Below are 19,349 nucleotides of genomic sequence, written 5' to 3'. Positions count from 1 at the left end.
AACATCATCGCTAGATATTGCCTATCACAGCAAACAGCACTGATAGCTTCACTTACATCGATTACCACAGTGCAAGGCGTCCGCATAATTTTCTAGACTGAAGTTATACGGTTAACGATCACGTTCATTAAAGAAATAGTTATATTCGAAGTGGGAAAAAGCAGCTGTCGTGTCCACGGTACGTTTGATTTAAACGACTTCAATCGAATGGACGTTGCGTAATGGCCGACTTTCGTGGAAATGTAATCATCAAAATGGGCTACAATTGATAGGGAATTCAGGAACTTGATGAACGGCAAGACGGCCTCAGGAAAATAAAATGACTTCTTGAGCAGCATAGTCAGGGGATGTTAAGAACGGCCCGCTGAGGTGCAAGTTTTGCCAGCCAGTTGCGACAGCGGCGTCAAATTTTCTTGGAAAGTCACCGTTACGCTCTAGCCAAACGGCGTCACTAAATCTACTGTGTGCGGAGGACAATGCCGCGTACTCGCCTCTCCGTCGCGGGTGCCGAGATGAGTTCGACGAACCAGGCTTTATGACTGAACACGCCACCACCGACCTGGTCTGCCGCGAGCGGGGGAGTGCCCGAGGGAACGTAGTTTGAGCCCCCTTCCCACGCGCCGTTCAAGACGCAAGACGATGGAGAAACGGCGGCCGCGCTGCGGGGGTCAGCTCGGGGAATAAAATGCTCCTTTCTTGACGTAAGCCCCGAGCTCTGCGAAGACCGTCTGACGTCGGTGGGGGCCGTGAACCTGTGCGGAAGTGTGTGCGTGTCCCTCCGGCAGAGAGGCGGCTCGTCTACTGGTCGAACATTTCCCTCACCTAGGGATCGAGGGAGGACCGAGTGTATATAAACCGCTGTTGTGCGGCTGCTCAGTGTACTTTCTTTCGCAGTCATGCTAGACTGATGAACTGCAACGTCCTGATGTAGATACTGTAAATAAACCCATATTCTTCGTTCTCGATGAGAAGCAGTCCTTCCCTTCAACAACATCCTCAGCGTGGATAAGTTGGACGACGGCATGGGGCAGCTGCCATCTAATTCATGCCGGACTCCAATCTTGACAACTGATTACGAGCGATGGGATTGACCTCCCAATCCTCACAGGGGCCGTGCTATGCTTTCAACATCTATTAAAAATAATTCAAAATATGAACAGAGGCCGAGAAAAATACCGGCATCTTGGGACAGGTTAAATGGATGGAAATCTGAGGATAGCACTAACGTGAATGTAAAGGTAACTCAAAGATAAAAAAAATACCATAACGTACGTTGGCAGGAAGGCCAAATTTCGGGACAAATAAATGGGCTGTTGAAAGAGTTGAGTTGAAATCCGATGGTACCAAATAGGAGAATGTCGACAAGTGTTGAAGAGAAGTCCAGTATGTTCTATGGCCGACGCCAGCGCCCGGCACCTATCTGTTGACTACACATATAAGTGAGATGCTTAGTCATCCGTCTTGCAGGGTGAATCTTTATAGGGTGAGGCATAGGTCTGAAAATTGAGACGTAAACCCCATCACATTAGTTACAATGCATTCTACGGTGTCATTTTTCGATAGCTGATACCGATTGCCGCAAAATGAGAATGCGAACAAAGTGTCTAGTGTCGATTGTCACCTTCCTCGAATTACCAAAATTCCTTAATGATGTCGTCGACAGTCGCACAACTCTTGAATGCAGTTAAGTGTGAGGAGTTGTGCTCGAGGCTTCTGAGTACGTGAGCAGCCTTTTTGGCGTTCGGTAACTGCTAGTCTACATTGCGGCTACATTTAAAGGCAGAACGGCAACATGGTAGATAATATGGCGAACAGACAAATCCTGGATGTAGAATCTTGCGCAATAATCTTGAATAGGAGCCATCTTTCACGCATGTGAGTAACCGTGGCAAGGCAGTGCTTCGACAATGCAAGTACTACATATGTCATGCCCAGTGGCGTAGCCAGGGGGGGGGGGGGGGTGAGGGGTGCTTATGGGGCTTCAGCTCCACCCCTCCAAAATTTTTCGTGCAGTCATGCATTGTCAACAAAAACAACCCCCCGCGCCGGAAATCATTCTGCATTTTGTCTAGAATGTCCTTTTCGATCTCGAAAAAAACATTTCGGCGTGAACATTGCAAACTCGGGTTGGATGACGCGGCAACGCCCATACTCCGGAAGTCTGATAACGCCCAAGGAGCCGCATCCAAGCACAAAGTTTCAAGGACATTTTGATGGCGAGCGGGCTCGTCGCGGCATCTCGCGGAGGCCGTGTAATCTACGGAGCGCCTGGATTTCACTTCCGAAACTTTATGGGAAATATTTCTCATAAACTATTGATGCGAAAGGTGCATTGACATTTCCAATGACGTGCTTTAGATTTTCAATTCCGGAACTTTTTGCATTTAATATTGTTATAAACATTTGATGCCAAAGGTGTATTAACTTTTCTTAGGTCGTACATCGAACCATACAATGAGACAAACCAAATCAACACACTATCAGACAAGTTGACAAAGTAAGCAGCGAGGTCCGATGAGACGATGCGTTGTGGTGGTTCCTTTGTGGCGTCATGTCACAGAAAAGAATATCAGCATTTTTTTCACCTGCGCTAAAGCATCCATGTCATGACGCTTCAGCTGACGGATTCTCTTATTTTATTATTGCGATAGCAATTATATGGATACTCCAGGCGCATTCCTGCCGTCACCGTCATGCTCCGTTTTAAGTCCAAGGGCGATAACATTGTGACCGCGCACCGCATACTGCATGTGCGAGTGAAAGAGTAGGGGGAGAGTGACATGGGTGACCCGACGATGGTGGCTCAGTCTTCTGTGCGCAAGGGAGAAAAGCGACGAGGAAGCGTGCCGCCTTCCGCCGCGTGCGATACATCGGGGGCAGTGGAGGGAGGCCGGCGGGTGGGCGGTCCTTAGGATTCTGTGATCTGGGAATCTGTGATTGCCCAACATATTTATTTCCCTTGTTTGACGCATTATATACACTGACTTTTTCTTAGATAGGTAGATTTATTGGAGACTTATACTTATATTTACATATCTTGTTGCGAGGTTTTGTGTATACAGGCAGTGAACGTCGTTTCCAGTGACACCTTTTTGCCCTTTATTAAGCTGTATTTTCGCATTTGTATATACAATTGTATCTTCGCATTTCTAATGTACGAGGGTGAGTCAAATGAAAGTGAGCCAGCCTACACCGCGCAATTATGGTTCGGTTCTTTATCTGCGAGGCATGCGCGTAGCACACAGATATCTCTCAGTTAGAAAAGTAGGTGTAAGGATAAATGTTCTTTAATGCTCTCATACGCTGGGTTGAACATGGTTGCATGACATAATGTACGCTGAATGTGTTTCCCGAAAAGAAATTAGTGGCCGTATTGTGGCCGTGTACGTTAAACATTGTATTTTATTGGCTACCGTGAAGCGTTGGAGCAAACGGTTCAAAGAAAGACGTGAAAGTTGCAAAGACCATCCAAGAACGGGCCACAGCCACCGTGCAATCACCCCTAACGCAATTACAAAGGTTGATGAGCTGATTAAATATGAACGGTGGATAAGCATCGATGAATTGGCAGAGCGTATGAACATCAGTCACGGTTTCGGTCACACCGTAATTCATGAACATCTCAGTTATCGGCTCTTGTGTGCGCAATGGATGCCCAAGAATTTCAACCTCCGCCAGAAGACAGAGGTTTGGCGCTGCCTTGACTCATATGATCCGGTATCACAATGAGGGTGACGACTTCTTGTCTGCAATTGTCACCGTGGACGAATCATGGTGTCAATATTACGAGCCTGAAACACGATGGCAATGCTGACAGTGGAAACATTCGAATTCACCACCCACGAAGAAAGCAAAGGCCGTCATTTCCGCCGGAAAGGTGTTGTTGACTTCTTTTTCGTTCGTCAGGAGCCATTACTGATCGAATTTGCTAAACATGGAGATACTACCAATCGTTTCCGGTATTGTGAAACGCCGGATCGACTGCTTGTCGCAATCAAGAACAAACGACGTGGAAAATTGAGTAATTGGATCATCTTGTTCTACGACAATGCCCGTCCCCACGTCGTTGATGTGGTTAACACAAAACTGGCAAAGTTCAGGTGGGAAACTCTGCAACGTCCGCCACACAGGCCAGCCCTAGCTGTCGCCTTGAGACTTCCACAATTTGGGGCAATTGAAGAAACAGCTCAAGGGAACCAGATTCATGTCGAACAATGACGTGAAGATTCAGTTCCAGACTTTAGGAAGCAGCGACCCAACGAGCTTTATGATACGGGAATCACCCGAATCGTTAGTCAGTGGGACAAATGTCTGAATGCTCATGGAGACTACTTTTAAAAAGTGCCCCGTTTGTCATACATTCGCATTGGTGCACTTTCATTTGACTCGCCCTCATATATTTTCCAGAACTACTGCTTTTTATGTGTGCTCTCTGTTGCGACTATAATTTCACTGCAATTACTCACAATACACAACCGGTGACAGCTCCTCCTGCGCAATATGTACGAAATGTAAACAAGATTCTTGAATAACAAAGTTTCATTAAAATATTTGTCCTCAACTTCTTCATTTCACGGTCTTTACATTCTTCATATCAGCGGCATGCACTGCTTTGCTGGTTTCAAACTGAGATAGTTCTAAACTTCGTGTGATATTTTCTTTACATTTTAAAAGGCAAATAAGAAGCATTGATATCAGTTTTTTTCGTGCACAACTTTTGGGACATACGAGCATATTTTTTGATGAAAAATACACATTTTACTTGTCTTGGCAGTGCGTAGCGTTCTAAAATTAGTTTGCAGCATCTTTGGCAACTGCAGTGCAGTTATTATTCATGTATTTGTTCTCTCGACAAATTCCGTCATGAGGAGGAGGCCGAACATCGTAGTTAGGCCCGAGCTAAAGCTTCCGGAAGGGTTTCCGACGATTATCCTAGCCAGTTGATTTCGCAGCATTCAAAAAAAAAAGAAAAAAAGAAACGTCGCTGCCTTTTGGGAAGCCTCCCAAAAGCCCGGAATCAATCACCGCTGCGTTTGCCTCGTCGCGACTTAACGTTCTTAGGATGAGAAGTAATTTACAGCCGACGAGCGGCCGCTCTTTATCACGAATATTCATAACGCCGGCGGGACACGCTTTGTGGCGAATTTCAATGCGCAAGACTAGCTTTTATTTTTGCTTCGTTGACGTCATCACTACGTCACTGCCGGAAGTTATATAAACATTTAATTAATATATGCTTAACTAAGGCACTCGAACCCATGACCTTCGGTGGAAGTCGAACCCGGGACCTTTGCTGTTAATTAGGGCGAAATTAATTGAGGTACAGTAATCAGAAGTAACGACGCAATCGAACGAAAATGTCAAGTAATATAATGAACGTCTCGTGAGCCCGCAGGCTTTCGCCTTCACCCTCTTCAGCGTATACGGTAAAGTCACTGTCAAGTTTGTGTTAGTGGAGTTTCAAGTTTTGTTAAAATTTCCAAAATTTGGTAAAAAAAACAAGGGAAAATGGTTCTTTTTCTCCCACTCCAAATTTCCGGAAATTTTACCATCCCTAGTACCCGACTGATCCAAAAACTAAAAGTATTTTGATTTGTTTGGTTTAAGATATTTCTGTTAAATTCTCAAATAGAGTTGCGTTTGTGAAACAGTATCCCATGTTACTTAATGAATGCTTGCTATTTTAACATTATTTTTTCGAGTTGTTTTTCTCTTGAGATGTGAGAGTACTGCTTATCACATATTTGGATAGTTTTGTTTATATCCTTGAACCCGTACAACGGCTTTACGGCTATGGGTTCAATCGTAATCAAACTGTGTAAACCCCATTGAAAAATATGGAAGGACTTGAACGCCTCGTCACTCTTACCGGTGGAATGTTTCAGATAACACTCGTGCGCGCTGATCGTGGTATTTTGATGGTATGGTGCGTTCTTTAAAAAGTGCCTCGCAGCCACATTCAACGCAATGCAACCACTAATGTCTATCTCTTGCTTTCTTTCGGACCACGTTTGAGTCTTCACGCTTGCGGCCATTCGCACAGAGCCCCGTTTGTCCGACATAGAAACGACCCGTTACGTTTTGCGTTGTAAAGTCTTGGACCAACCAGCCAAAATTCGTACGCTTGTGACGACAGCTGCCTTTCTGTTGCCTTTCTTGCCTTTCTGCCTTACAGTTGCCTTTCTGCTCTGTGCTAGCAAAAAGAAAAACTCTCATGCTTGCAATCAATTGCGTCACAGAAAGAGGAGGAGGGGGCCAATCTTTTCATGTCGACACTGCCGCCAACTAATGCGAGGCTTGTATATTGAGCGTCAACTGTTATTGCGTGTATCTGGGAACAGACGCATCTCCGAAAGTATAAAACAAAATGGAGTTGTATTCTAATAACACTTTCTTCAAGTTTCTGATATAAACGTGTACCATAACTGCAACACTTTAAAAGGGTATTGAGTTATTTTTCGTTAATTCTGATTTTGTTAACTTTTGCGCAAAGGTTGTATCTGGCGGAGCGCATAAAGCTTCACCTGCGGAAGCAGCATTTACGTGCCTAGCGTAGGCTTTTCACAATATTTTCTTCATAAATTTCCCCTTCTGGACTTGACAGATCCTGTTATTCCTTCTGAAGCCTCGACTCTGAGATCCAGCCATAGGGAGGTTTGCTTCGCTCAGGCCGACGATTGCGCGCGAATGCTTGTCATATTCCCAAGTAGAAAAAAGAACGCTGTAGATATTTTTCGGTCGGTATGTTATTACGATGAATTGATTCGGTCGGTATATTATAACGATAAATTGATTCAGTCGGTATGTTATAACGATAAATTGATTCGGTCGGTATGTTATAACGATGGAAAAACGCCCATTTAACCCCAGGTGGTCAAACGTAATCCGGAGTCCGCGACTACGGCATGCCTCATAATCGTATCGTGGTTTTGGAACTTAAAAGCCCAGAAATTTTCTATTAAAACATTGAGAATAGTAGTGAACTGGGCGAGTTTGTATCGGTTCATTTTGGAAAATGCGCGTAGAACGAGGAACAAGGGGGAAAAGGAAGATACGTGCGATGTGCTGTGTTACAATAACACTTAAATGCTGTGCGAAGCTGAATGGAAGGCAGTGATGTATAGCATCCGTGCATTGTTGAGCAGAATCCCTGGTTCGACGACACGAAGGCGGTCATTTTCATTTCCTGAATTATACCGCGGAATCATTTAATGCAAGTAGGCTATCTTCCACGAACACTCCTGGCTTGATTTGCATCGCTTGCTGAACGCAAGAAAAGCCCAGATGTTTCATATCTTAAATATCAATGCTCACATGATTAAATCACTCACACTCTGCATCCAACATACATATTATAAGCAATGTTAGGGATTACGCCATCATAACAAGTAGTGCTAACTATAATGATGGTAAAATTATCTAGCAACGCCATAAATATTTTATTAGGCGGGTCGAAATCCCGTTCGCCGGACGGGACATGATTCTCGCAATACGAGGCGGCCTATAAGCCTTATTGAAAGCATATGACCGGAGAAGGAGACTGTAATGCCGGTAAGAGTACGAAAGAAAAAGCGTGTTGTAACGTTTTGCTGGCGTTTTACTGGTAGATTACCTTGATACGTTGTCTCTTTAGTCTGTTTTACAGTAGCTTCACCAGGAATGTACGCCACGAGGCCTCATCTAATCAGCTTGGAGAGGTGAAATGACGCTGATGTCGCGGCATAAGGACATGTATGTGCACCCGTAAGCAAATGTAAACGGACCAGATGGTTATCGAAAAAACAGAAGTTCTTCGTAATTAACACGCATAAACAGACACTGAGTGCAGCAGAAAATTCGTAATGCCAAGTTTGGACTGCAGCTTCACTTTGAAGTTGCATTCACAGACAGATGAGAAAATGAACTTTATCGCGCAACCCACGGTCACTATACTTTTGCTCACGGGTGTACATATTACAGTCGCCTTCAAAATTTTATTGATGACTAAACATACCGCAGTAGCTTTAGATGCTTACAACTTCCCGAACACGGGTTTTAATGTCAGAAAGCGAAAGCGATGAAGGTGCTCACCTCAACCCCTCGCACCCTCTCTTTGCACCCGCAGTATTCAGAGCAAAACTACAAACTGACCACATGCACTTGTGCGCACAATCACTTTCCATTTTCGCAAACGATAAACGGGGTATTTCACAGCCTCGTGGGTTTCATTCGCAGACGGTAGCGCATGGTAGCGCTTAAATTAGTTGTACACTAAAGAAAATCTTTGGAGGGGACTGATATACACCGATAGCGATAACGGCATAAGCGAACACCTAAAGGGGAGGAGAAGGTTGCTTTATATCAGCGGTGCCTCACCTTAAGGAACCCTACAGGAGGCGCTGCACTAACTTTTTCGCCGGTGCTCGCGCGATCAGTGCGAACCCCTACATAAATTCAGGGACTTGCTTGCATGAGCATAATCTACGGCGTCATGCCTAACGACCGATACAAGGCTCTTGCCGAAGACGAGCCGGCACAGTCACCAGCTGGCGCCGCTCTAAGTGGGACGGACGCCCACTGTCCGCGACTGCGCCAACTTGCCGTCCGAATACCGCGCAGCCGTGCGTGTCGAAGGAGCTTCCGCGAGGGCGACAGCAAGGCTCCGATACTCGACGTAGAGCAGAACTGCCACTTCTCGTGGTCGTCGTCCTCTCCTTCGCTGTCTCCAGAGCCCCGCAGTGCCAGCCGAGAACTGTCCTCCGACATCGAGCCTTCGCCATCTTGCACGCCTAAAGGTAACCTAGTCTTTGTTGATTCGAGCCCCGAAAGCGAAGAAAAGAGCGAGAAGAGAGTTATCGTGCCCCCTGCGGACGTTGTTCTGGCCTGTTCTCCAAGCTCGAACCCAACGAGCGATTTCGAAAGCGACCCGAAGTGGACTGGCAGTCCTGCGCAGTCTCCCGCCGGCTGTCTCAACGTAACGGCGGGTAGCGGACCCATGTGCCGCATTTGTCACGAGGGAGACCAACAGGACTCGCTCGTGTCGCTGTGCAGGTGCTCGGGCACCATGGGCCTCATGCACGTCACCTGCCTAGAGCGCTGGCTGAACGGCCGCAACGTAGACTGCTGCGAAATTTGCCACCAGCGCTTTCCTACCGCGGGCCAGGCCACTTGCGTGCGCCAGTTCTTCCACTGGGCGCTGCACGGCGATTCACAGCGGGCGCTGCTGGGAGACTTGTTTTGCTTCGCGCTCCTGACGCCGGTGGCCGCGCTGAGCTGTTTCTTGTGCACCCACAGCGCCTCGCAGCAGGCGCTCGAAGGCCGCATCATTGAGGCGGCCGGCCTGGCCACTCTCGCCTGCCTCTTGGTCACGGCCTACATGGCCTGGTCGTTCCTCACTGTTCGCTTCCACTACCGAGCTTTCGTGGCCTGGCAGGCAAGGAATCCGATGCGCAGGATACTGGCACCACCTTTAGCCAGGGGAGCAGCTGCACACGGGCAGGACAGGACAGGACTACGGTCGGTCAATCGGCGGTCGTGCGAGAGCTGGTGGATGTCGTCGCTGGAAGCGTCAACGAGACCGGGCGCACGTCAGCGGCACAGGGTCAAGGCGGCGGCACGCGAGCGGCTTTGGAACATTCCCCCAACGTTTTTCCAGAAGACCTGCCTTCTGCGCAGCAGCAGCCAACCTACGCGCTTGGACCATCCGCAGGCTTCGCGTTTTGATAGATGTTTGTTGTTTCGATAAACACTTTTATTCGTTTTATGGTCTACGCAAAATGATGCGTTAAGCATTCCTTGTAACTTTAACTTTTTTATTGTCAGACTCTCAGCCCTGTGCAACTTCGCCTGTTTTAACTTTTTACTCAATACTTTTTTCCGAATAAAGATAGCTTTGATTTTAAGACTCCTAGTCTTGATGTCAACTCGTTTTTTCAATGCCTTTTGCTTTGTTTAAAATGATTTCCAGTCTACCGCATTAGCGCTTGCTGTGGTCGCGTAGTTTGACAATGCGCTACTAAAACTGAGGGCGCAGGATCGAATCCCGGCCGTGATGGCGGCATTTTGAATTGGAAGAAAATAAAAAAAAAAACGTCTGTGTACCGCGAACTGGGCGCCCGTTAAAGAACCTAAGGTGGTGAAAATGAATCCGCACTCCCCCGCTGGCGTGTCTTTTCATATTGTTGTTTTGGCACGTCGAACGCCAAAATTTATTTTTCAGCCGTTAGATCTTTACATATCTCAAACCTCATTTGCAACATTTCGGAGTATCCGCTGTGTTCTAGGATTTCTCTAGTGCATACCAAAGTAGGAAGCTTTCATAAAATTTTCGCATGACAATGTGGGCGCAATTTTCACCGTGGTAGTACCACGACAAATACGGCCACGTTGACGTCGGTGCGCCGTATCTCACCTACTTTGTTTTACTGTCTGGCCGTGACCATCCTTCGCTGCATTATCGCTGTTATCGTTTTGTTGCTCGGCGCCTGCCGTGTTGTAGCCTTTCGCGTTTACGCAGCTTCTGGACACGCTAGTAGCGTGAGATTGCAGCCACCATATATCTATTTTTGCTGCCCCTGCCTTCTGGGATTCTTACGTGGTTCTAATTGCACGAAAGAACGAGGGGATGTGGTTCCAACATTGTAAATAGTGTTACAATACTGAGGCTCGTCATAAAAAAAAATTGGAACTGAGCTTGCAAGTGCGCACTTGGTCGAGCGTAACCTTAATTGATGACCCACTCCAGGCGTCATTGAAGACTTCATTAGCTCGCCAAAGTATCTACAAGAATCCTGACACGGCAGCTGAGGACGGGAACATCGTCTGATAAAGACCTAAACTCTATAAAGAAATGACGCTTGCAATTGACCTTGTAGCGCGAGCGAGGACTGTTTCTGCCAGTTTGTCCATGGAATATTTGTCCGTTTTCTTGTTATAGAGCTATTTACGTACGAAAACAACGTCCTAGGGCGACGAAATGGAAAATAAGATGCTCTTACAGATCTTGTCAACGTTTTGAGCTAAAAAAAGGTCCCAGTACTGCTGAGGGCCTGCGAAATGTATTGCTTGAGATGGCTACTAAATTCGTCTGCTATTAAGGCTGATGTGAAAAATTCTAGGAACAATGCCATAAAGGTCGAACTGACATCCCTCAGGGTATCTATAAACTTCTTAAGTGAGTTTTGATGAACTAATGCACTAAATAAAATCTGTGCTGAATGGTGCAAGAAGTCGCAGCCTCGAGTGCCAGAAAGAGAACAGGAAGACAAAGAAGTAGGTGACACTAGAAAACTGCTGACAGACTTGCACTCGAGACGGAACATTGAATTGAAAGGTATACCACTGTTGTTGAAAACGAAAACCTATAGAAAGCAGTAGAAACAATTGTCAGCTGTTTACGCATTCGGCTTCCCCGTCAACACTTTGACGTTGTGCACAGAGTACCGACAACAGTCAACAATGCTCGAAATGTCGTGGTAAAATATCGCTCGCGGTCCGTGCGTGACAAGGTACTAAAATCAGCAAAAGAGAACAGGCTTAACACAACAATGCTTGGTTTCTAAACAAATGCACGCGCGTTCGTGAACGAACACTCGTGCCTTGAGGATACGGTTTTGCTAAGCGGGGCCCCACACAGAAAATAAAGCAAAAGATAAAGCTGGAGATTTGTCCGGCTAGCGGAAGAAAAAGTCGTGGCAAGAAAATCGGAGAACTCGAAGGTCATTCACATCCCGTTTGAGGATGACTTCGCGAGGCTAGTGTAGGTATATCTGGGACTTCAAGTCTGCCTATTAGCATAACCTTGGCATTCACAATAACACAAGCCGATCAACTGCTATGCGATAGGAGTACAATTTTTTTACTGCGACGTTCGCAGCATAAAAAAATGAACGTGCTCCTAGCACTTTTATCAAAGCATGGGCACAGATTCGAGGGTGTTGCTAGCAACCACGGAAACTTGGTAAAAAAAATGGAGAGAAGGTGGCCATTCCTGGTTATGTAACTCTGTCGCATCCGCGCATCCCCTGTTAACGTGGTGGCGGCGTGGCTACGCATTCACTGAATTATCGCTGAATTGCAGTCCCCCAGATACAGAAGCCCTATTTCTTCGATTGCACTGTAGCGGTATAATCTGCGTCGTTTATCGGGCGCAAAATTCTAATGCGGGTTCTTTTTTCGATAAAATGGAACAAATATTCTTCCATCTTTCCAGGAAGTACAACAACGCGGTGGTAATTCTTTGAGACGTGAACGCTGACACACATTAGTCATAATAATTATACAGAACTACTTAATTCATTCAACTTTCGCAACACGATCAACATTAACTAACCTGAAAAACTAATGCGTCGGCAACAATTGACCTATGTTGACTAGCACTGAATCAAAAAGGAATGCTGGCATTTACGATGCAGCGATATCGGATCCCCTTCCTGTTTTCGTTTCCGTTAATGACGTAAGGAAAAAGAGTGCAGCGTGCTTGAAAATGGTCAGCAAAGCAGATTATAACTTTCTGCCGAATAACATCCGCGCCATTCACTTTAATAATGTAAACGATAATGATGTCAATATCGAATATCAGAATATAATAATTCTTTTCTGTGTCGTCGACGATAGCCATTGAAACGTAACTGTGCGCTCATAGAAGACTCCTTTGAGTCCCTGGATGACGAATGATATACTTTCGTTGCTGAAGCAAAAAATATTTCTGCTTCGGCAAATGGAGGGCTACATAAACTTAACCAATACTATTCAGGCCAGTTTAAAATATTAATAAACCCGTATATTTCATGACAGCACGACAGGGGGAATACTATTCCTCTCTTACTGAACAAGCTCAGGGTAAGTGTAAAAGAACTTGGGAGATCGTAAAGTAATTGTTTGGAGATCTACTTGAGAACGTATTATGGATAACTAATTAATTTTTTCGCTGAAATCGGGTCAGTATTAGCAGCGCATTTCTCTTCTAACAAAAACCAATACTTTTCACACTCTTTATTGAATACTTTATTTGCTGCTCACAACATTAGGGGAAATTCAATATGTTGTTGCTAATACGAGCACCAGTAAAGCAGCGCGGTTAGTGAAAGATAATATTGGTGTCCTGAGCCCCGTCTTACCATTTTACCATTCGTTGCGTACGTCAAAGTATCCCTCTTGTTTAAAAGAAAGCCGAAGTCGTACCGGTATATAAAGACGGCAATCGCTCTTACCCTTCAAGTTACGGACCTATATCTGTTTTGAGTATTATCAATATTATTTTAAAGAAAACATTGCGAACCGAGACTATCGACAGTGCGAAACGGCACGAACTAAGCAAGGAAGATACACTGACAAGCGCTGAGAAAAAGCTTAACCATATTGGCCCGCGCTGTAACAGACCTATGTGCGTCCACCAGTATAAGGAAATCATCGACCTACCTAAATGCTTTTTTTTTCATGGGCAGTGCAAGGACCACATGTGAGGCAGCAGTTATCTGCGCTTGTCCGCTCTTCTCTCTTGTGCAATTCGTGCCGTTTCGTGTCAAGTTTCAGTAGGGAATACTAACGTGTCCAACGTACCGTCCATCTGAAAGAGATTGCAAAACGCGTACGCATCTTCCTTGAAGAACGTCATGCGACTTACCCGGACCAATATGGATTCGGGTCACATCACTCCACTTCAACAGCTGTGCTAAATTTAGCAGAAAAAATTACCACGGCATTTCCGAATAACCTGCTTGCCGCTGTAGTTTTCTTCGACCTAAAGAAAGCTTTCGATAGAGTAGATCACGGGATTTTGCTAATGAAATTAAAACACTATACGCTTTCCGCATAAAACTTTTCGACTTATTTGCTAGTTACATCTTAAACGTCGCCAGTCCTTTTTGGGGACTCGTGACAATATTATAATAGGATGGTAAACTCTCCTGAGCGGAGCATCACGTTCGGCTAGCTGACTTTGTCGGCAGCCGCCGATCGTTCGAGCCGGTAGGCTTAGCTCCCGGTTGTCGAAGCAGCAGCGGACGGCGCTCGCGATGAAAACGCCGCGAGGCATAAAGCGTTTATTTTCGTGGAAATGTTAGCGTCCGGATATCTCGCGGTTAAATGAACACAGAGTTGGTTCTCTGTACTCTGTCGGCAGCAAAGAGCAAATAAAGCGAGCCGCCTTGCGCGGTGGTCGCTGCGCGCGATCAGTCTGCGAAACCAAGTGTGGACACTCGGCGACACACCGGCAGTGTGTTTCGACGACGTGCACTCCGCTCTTTGTTGAAGGAGTGCGTGACGCACGCAGCAGTCCCGTGCTGGCATCAGCAGCCTCCGAATATACGATATTTTTAACGTAATCTTCCTTCCGTACGAAGGCTCGATGAGCCTGGCGAATAGTGGCATTTATAGAAAGCAGCTATTGCAACACGCGAGCAGTTTGAATGGTGCGCTTCAAGAAGTCGGGGGTCCGTGACATATGTATGACAACTGGAACGGGGTGACGGCGTCTTCAACTATTCTGCCGCAGTGAACAGACACGGTAGGCGCGGCAGTGGCCAGGAAGCAGCCGAGAAATGAAACTTGCTACCGAATATACTCTCGCACGCAGAGCGCCGCAGCTTTGCCTGTGGTGCGCCAGATGGCGCTAACTATCTTGCAAACGTTGCTATCTTGAAAAAACAATAACAATGAAGGGGAAGAGAAATGCAGCCATAATGAAGCACAGGCGCTATAGGGATACTATAGGTACGAGGTCCTCCGAGGTATGTGGAAAGGTGTAATGATTCCAGGACATACTTTTGGAAATGCGGTTGTTTGCTTTAAATCAGGGGTACAATCAGGGCTTGACGGGAACCAACGTTCAGTGTGTCGCCTCGCATTGGGCGCTCACGGGAAGACTACAAATGAAGCTGTACAGGGTGATATGGACTGGACTAGTTTTGAAGTGAGGGAAGCTAGCAATAAAATTTAGTATGAAGAGCCGCTGAGGAATATGAACGAAAGTAAATGGGCTGGGAGAGTGCTCAGGTATCTGTACAGGAAAAACATTGAATCACAGTGGAGGAAAAGAACTAGGAAGCTTACCAGCAAGTATGCTGCCTGTAGGGTGGGCAACACAGCAACAAGGAAGGTCAAGCGGAAAGTCACAGAGGCTGAAATAATCTCATGGGTGGCGGCAATGGAAAAGAAACCTGCCCTGAGTAACTACTTAAGAGGAAAAAACGAAATCAGGAAAGAAACCATTTACTCAAAGGGAAGCTCATTACTTTTCGAAGCGAGATCGGGATGCCTTAGAACACGCACCTGTAACGCGAGATATAAGAAGGAAGAAGAAGCATGTGCTTGCTGCGGTAAAGCTGGGGAAACTATGGAGCATGCTTTATTAGAATGTGAAGGCGTCTACCGGCGGTCGATTTAGACACCACTGGCCTCCTTGAAGCCCTTGGGCTCAGCCGGAGCAGTGGTAAAGTAAACATGTCCGCAATATGTATTAGTAAGAGGCGATGGGAGTATTGGTGGAAGAAAAGTTGGAAAACGACAAAAGATGGAGACGTACACAAGCACAGTTCGCTATATGGGATCAGAAAATTTGGGTGTGGTAGTTCATAGTGTTTTTTTTCGTTTTTAATTGTTTAACCTACGTAGGACATTAGGCAGTATACTAGCAATCGCTTGGCGGCGCAACCCACGGCCCCATTCCAAAGGGGACGCTCATAACATCCATCCATCCATCCAGCCGTGGAAAAGTAAACAGTCCGCAATAGAGATTAATAAGGCGCGATTGGAAGATTGGTGGAAGAAAATTAGGGAAACGACAAAAAACGGAGACGTACAAAAGCACAGTTTGTAATAGTTGGTCAGAAAATTTGGTTATGGGGGTTCATAGTGGGGGGGGGGGGCTTTTTTTTTCTTTTTTAACCTAGGTAGGACATTAGGCAGTATAATAGCAAGAGCTTGGTGGCGCAACCCACCACCCTGTTCCAGAGGGGGCGCTCATGACATCCATCCATCCATCCACCGTCCATTAAGCAAGACAACGAAAAATCTCAAACGAAGCTGGAGTGTGTATACCTGTTTGAAAGGCGCGCCAATCTCCCCGACAAGAAACATCGGCAGCGGCGTCGGCAGCGGTCGCCGACGTCTCACGAGACGTTCATTTGTGGGATCGCCAGCCGTTTGTGCGCAGGCGCGAGTAAAAACGGGTGCAAGAGAGAAAATTAGGGGGCTTTGGTCTTTGAATATATTACGCTGGCTAGGCACTACGGAGTAGGTTTCTTAGCGAGTATTGTATACGTTTGTCCCCTATACATGCCAGCATCGCGGAGTGCGGTCGAGTTTGCTTACGCTGCGCCGCTGGCTGCCCGCGCGGTGAGGCAGTGGGCACAGACGCCCCATTTGGTCATCACTGTGCCTGAAGGGACAAGGTTCTGACTAGTGTTGTATAAGTCGCGGGTCGCTTTTTTCGTCGCGACGATAGATCGCATTTTTTTTACACGCACTGCTCCATGAGGATACATTAACCGGCAAACGGAGGCCTCAGGAGAGCCCTGGAGGTTATCATAAAGCAGGCGACGCAGGATCTGCAGGGCACCCAAGGAATAGCAGGGGAATCAAAGGTGGAAGCAGGGCAGCCCGTGGATTGGGACCGCGGAGGCCGAAGCGGGCCAGGGGGTGTTCGCAAAAAGAATTGTCTTATACAGCCCTGGCACGCGCAGGACTCCGCGAGCCCCAAACCACGGATCAGTCTGGGTTCGAGCTTTGGTGTACCCGTTGCCACTTTGGTGTCCTGGAGGTGTCGCCAATTATGCGAAATAATGACACGTTGTTACAATTAGTAAAAGACACGGTTGAATAAATATAATTACGTCCATAATAGTTCTGCGGAAACCCGCAAGGTGGAGAGAAGTAATTAATAAAGGGAGAATGAGACATCCTTCGTCCTGCTATCTGCTAGCAGCCTGGTTAGCTCAGATGGTAGAGCGGTTGCCCCGGAAAGGCGGTGGTCCCGAGTTAATGTCCCGGACGAGGACGAATTTTTCTTCAACTGTGAGGCGTTTCTTTCGAGGAACCCGGATAAGTTTCCTTTGAAGCCACTGCTACGATTGGGTGGATGTCTCATTTTCCCTTTATTAATAATACGTCTAGCCACCAACTTGTGACGTTAAGTTCAGCACCACGGCGCCCCGGGACTTCTGCAACCCCAGTTGGAACTTTCCTCTGAAGGTATGTCGGACAGACTTTCTCGCGCCTGCGGCGCTGGTGCCGAGTCGGTCATCGTCACCGGCGGCCTTTCAGCCACTTGCGTTCAACCGCGATTGCTAAGACGCTGTCCCTTCTAGATTTTCAATATATGTGGCTAGGGCTCCACTACGGTCGTTACTGCTCCCACAGAAACATCTGTGATGTTATATACAAGGTACATCGACGTAAGGCGCGAGAAAGCTATGATGCGCCTCGACTGACTAAGCACGAGCGCCACAGGTGCGAGACAGCCTGTGCGACACAGTGGTTGCCAAGTTGGGCGTGAGTGCCCGCTGCTTCACCTAAGGTTTGTTCGATTCAGAGCAAGGTGCACGGCACCGCAAACGAGAAGGTGGAGGGGGGGGCAGTTATGGTGTGCCGGGCCGCACCCACTCGCTGCAAGGTTCAAGGGTGCACTTTACCGCGGCGGCACCTTGCGTTGCGCCCCGTTCAATCGAGGACAGGAGTGCAGGGTGCACCGCTGCACCTCGGGGAATCGAAGCCCTAAGTGCAGTGGACCGTGAATAACTGCAGAAGGTGCAGAGAAATTTGACTGAATCGAGTAGACTTAAATTTTACCGCGCTCGCAGCCAGCGTCCAAGCGTAAACAAACACGACCCCACTCCGCAATGCCGGCACGCCTTGGCACAAATGTCTACAACACGAGCTACGAAACCTCCTACGTAGTGCCTAAGGCAGAGTCATATATTCAAGGAGCAAAAGCCCGCAGATTTTCTCTCTCGCGCACGCTCTTACTCGCGCCTGCGCACAAACGGCTGGCGATCGCTCAAATGAACGTCTCGTCGACGTCTCGGCGCACACCTTTATTCGGCTCCGGCGGGGAGCGTTCGAAATCACGTGCGGCCCGCCAGCGTATTTACAATTGCTAGTAGATACAGCGGGGCGTGGCACTTGCGCAGACAGCGGACGTTTGGGCGCATGCGCGGGTAAGAGCGGGTGCGAGAGAGGAAATGTGGGTTCTTTTGCTGCTTGAATATATTGTTGTGTTTGCACGAAACGCACGGCGAGCCCATTTGCGCTAGGATTCGTGGGCTGCCGACACGCGCAAACAGCACCCTAAAATTCTTGCGCAAATGGGCTCGCGGAACGTTTCGTGCAAACTCTGAAGAATGAGCTACGAAAGGATGACACGCGCCAACCACTGAAGGTAAAGCTCAACAAGTTTCTGCTCGCCTATCGGAACACTCCTCACGCTACAACGCACGAGGAGCCGGCCAACTTGTTGTTGGGTCGACGCTTGCGTACGCGCCTTGACGTGCTCAAACCGGTGGTGGGGTAGAGGGTGGCTTACGAACAGTTCAAACAACAGTTCAAACAAACGTTGAACCGACCATGTCGAGTGCACGAAGTGGCTCTTGGTGATCATGTTCTCGCACGCCATTACAGGGGACAGCCGAAATGTACGCCAGCAGTTGTGATAGCTCAGACTCCAGTGTAGTCTTTCAAGGTTCGTGAATCGAGCCCTTCAGGATGCTTGGAGTGGCGGCGTCACAAGAACCAGTTACTTCAAAGCACGACAGTGCCTGCGGAAAACGTCATTCAAGACAATGGGTTCTCCGTGTGGCCAGACAGCGACCCCGGATAGGGAATAGCACCTGACGAACCACCAGCTAGTGTTTTTTCTCCTTCACTACCGAGCTTTATTTACCGACGTCGCAGGCTGGCATTTCACGGGGCGACGAGGATCGACGCTACCCAATTAGAAATCGTCGACCACGTGATAGATTTCAAGCAGCAACGTGAACTTTGGTAGTTCCATAATAAAAGCAGAGGAAGTATTGTGTCGGCGATAGCGCGCCTGATAAGCAGGCTGCTATTAGTGTGCATGTGAGCTCAAGTGCTTATAATGTCGTGCCATGTGCGCTAACCGCTGAATCCTGATGTAACCATGAGCTCGTAAGCTTCGGGCAATAAACACCGTTACATTACATATATGACTATGCCTAGGTACTACGGAGGAGTTTCTTAGCGCGTGTTGTATGCGTTTATCCCTAGGCGTGCCGGGAGAAGTAGCGTTGCGCGATAGTGCTGAACATAGCGTCACAAGTTGGCGGCTCGACGTAAATATATTTATTCAATCAAAAGCATTCATGCGGAAAGTGGACACGCGCACAGTGAGAAGGAAGATGACGGCGGCGGCA

This window comes from Dermacentor variabilis, chromosome 1 (assembly GCF_050947875.1).
Source record: "Dermacentor variabilis isolate Ectoservices chromosome 1, ASM5094787v1, whole genome shotgun sequence".
Taxonomy (NCBI): domain Eukaryota; kingdom Metazoa; phylum Arthropoda; class Arachnida; order Ixodida; family Ixodidae; genus Dermacentor; species Dermacentor variabilis.
Note: the sequence above shows the minus strand (reverse complement) of the source record.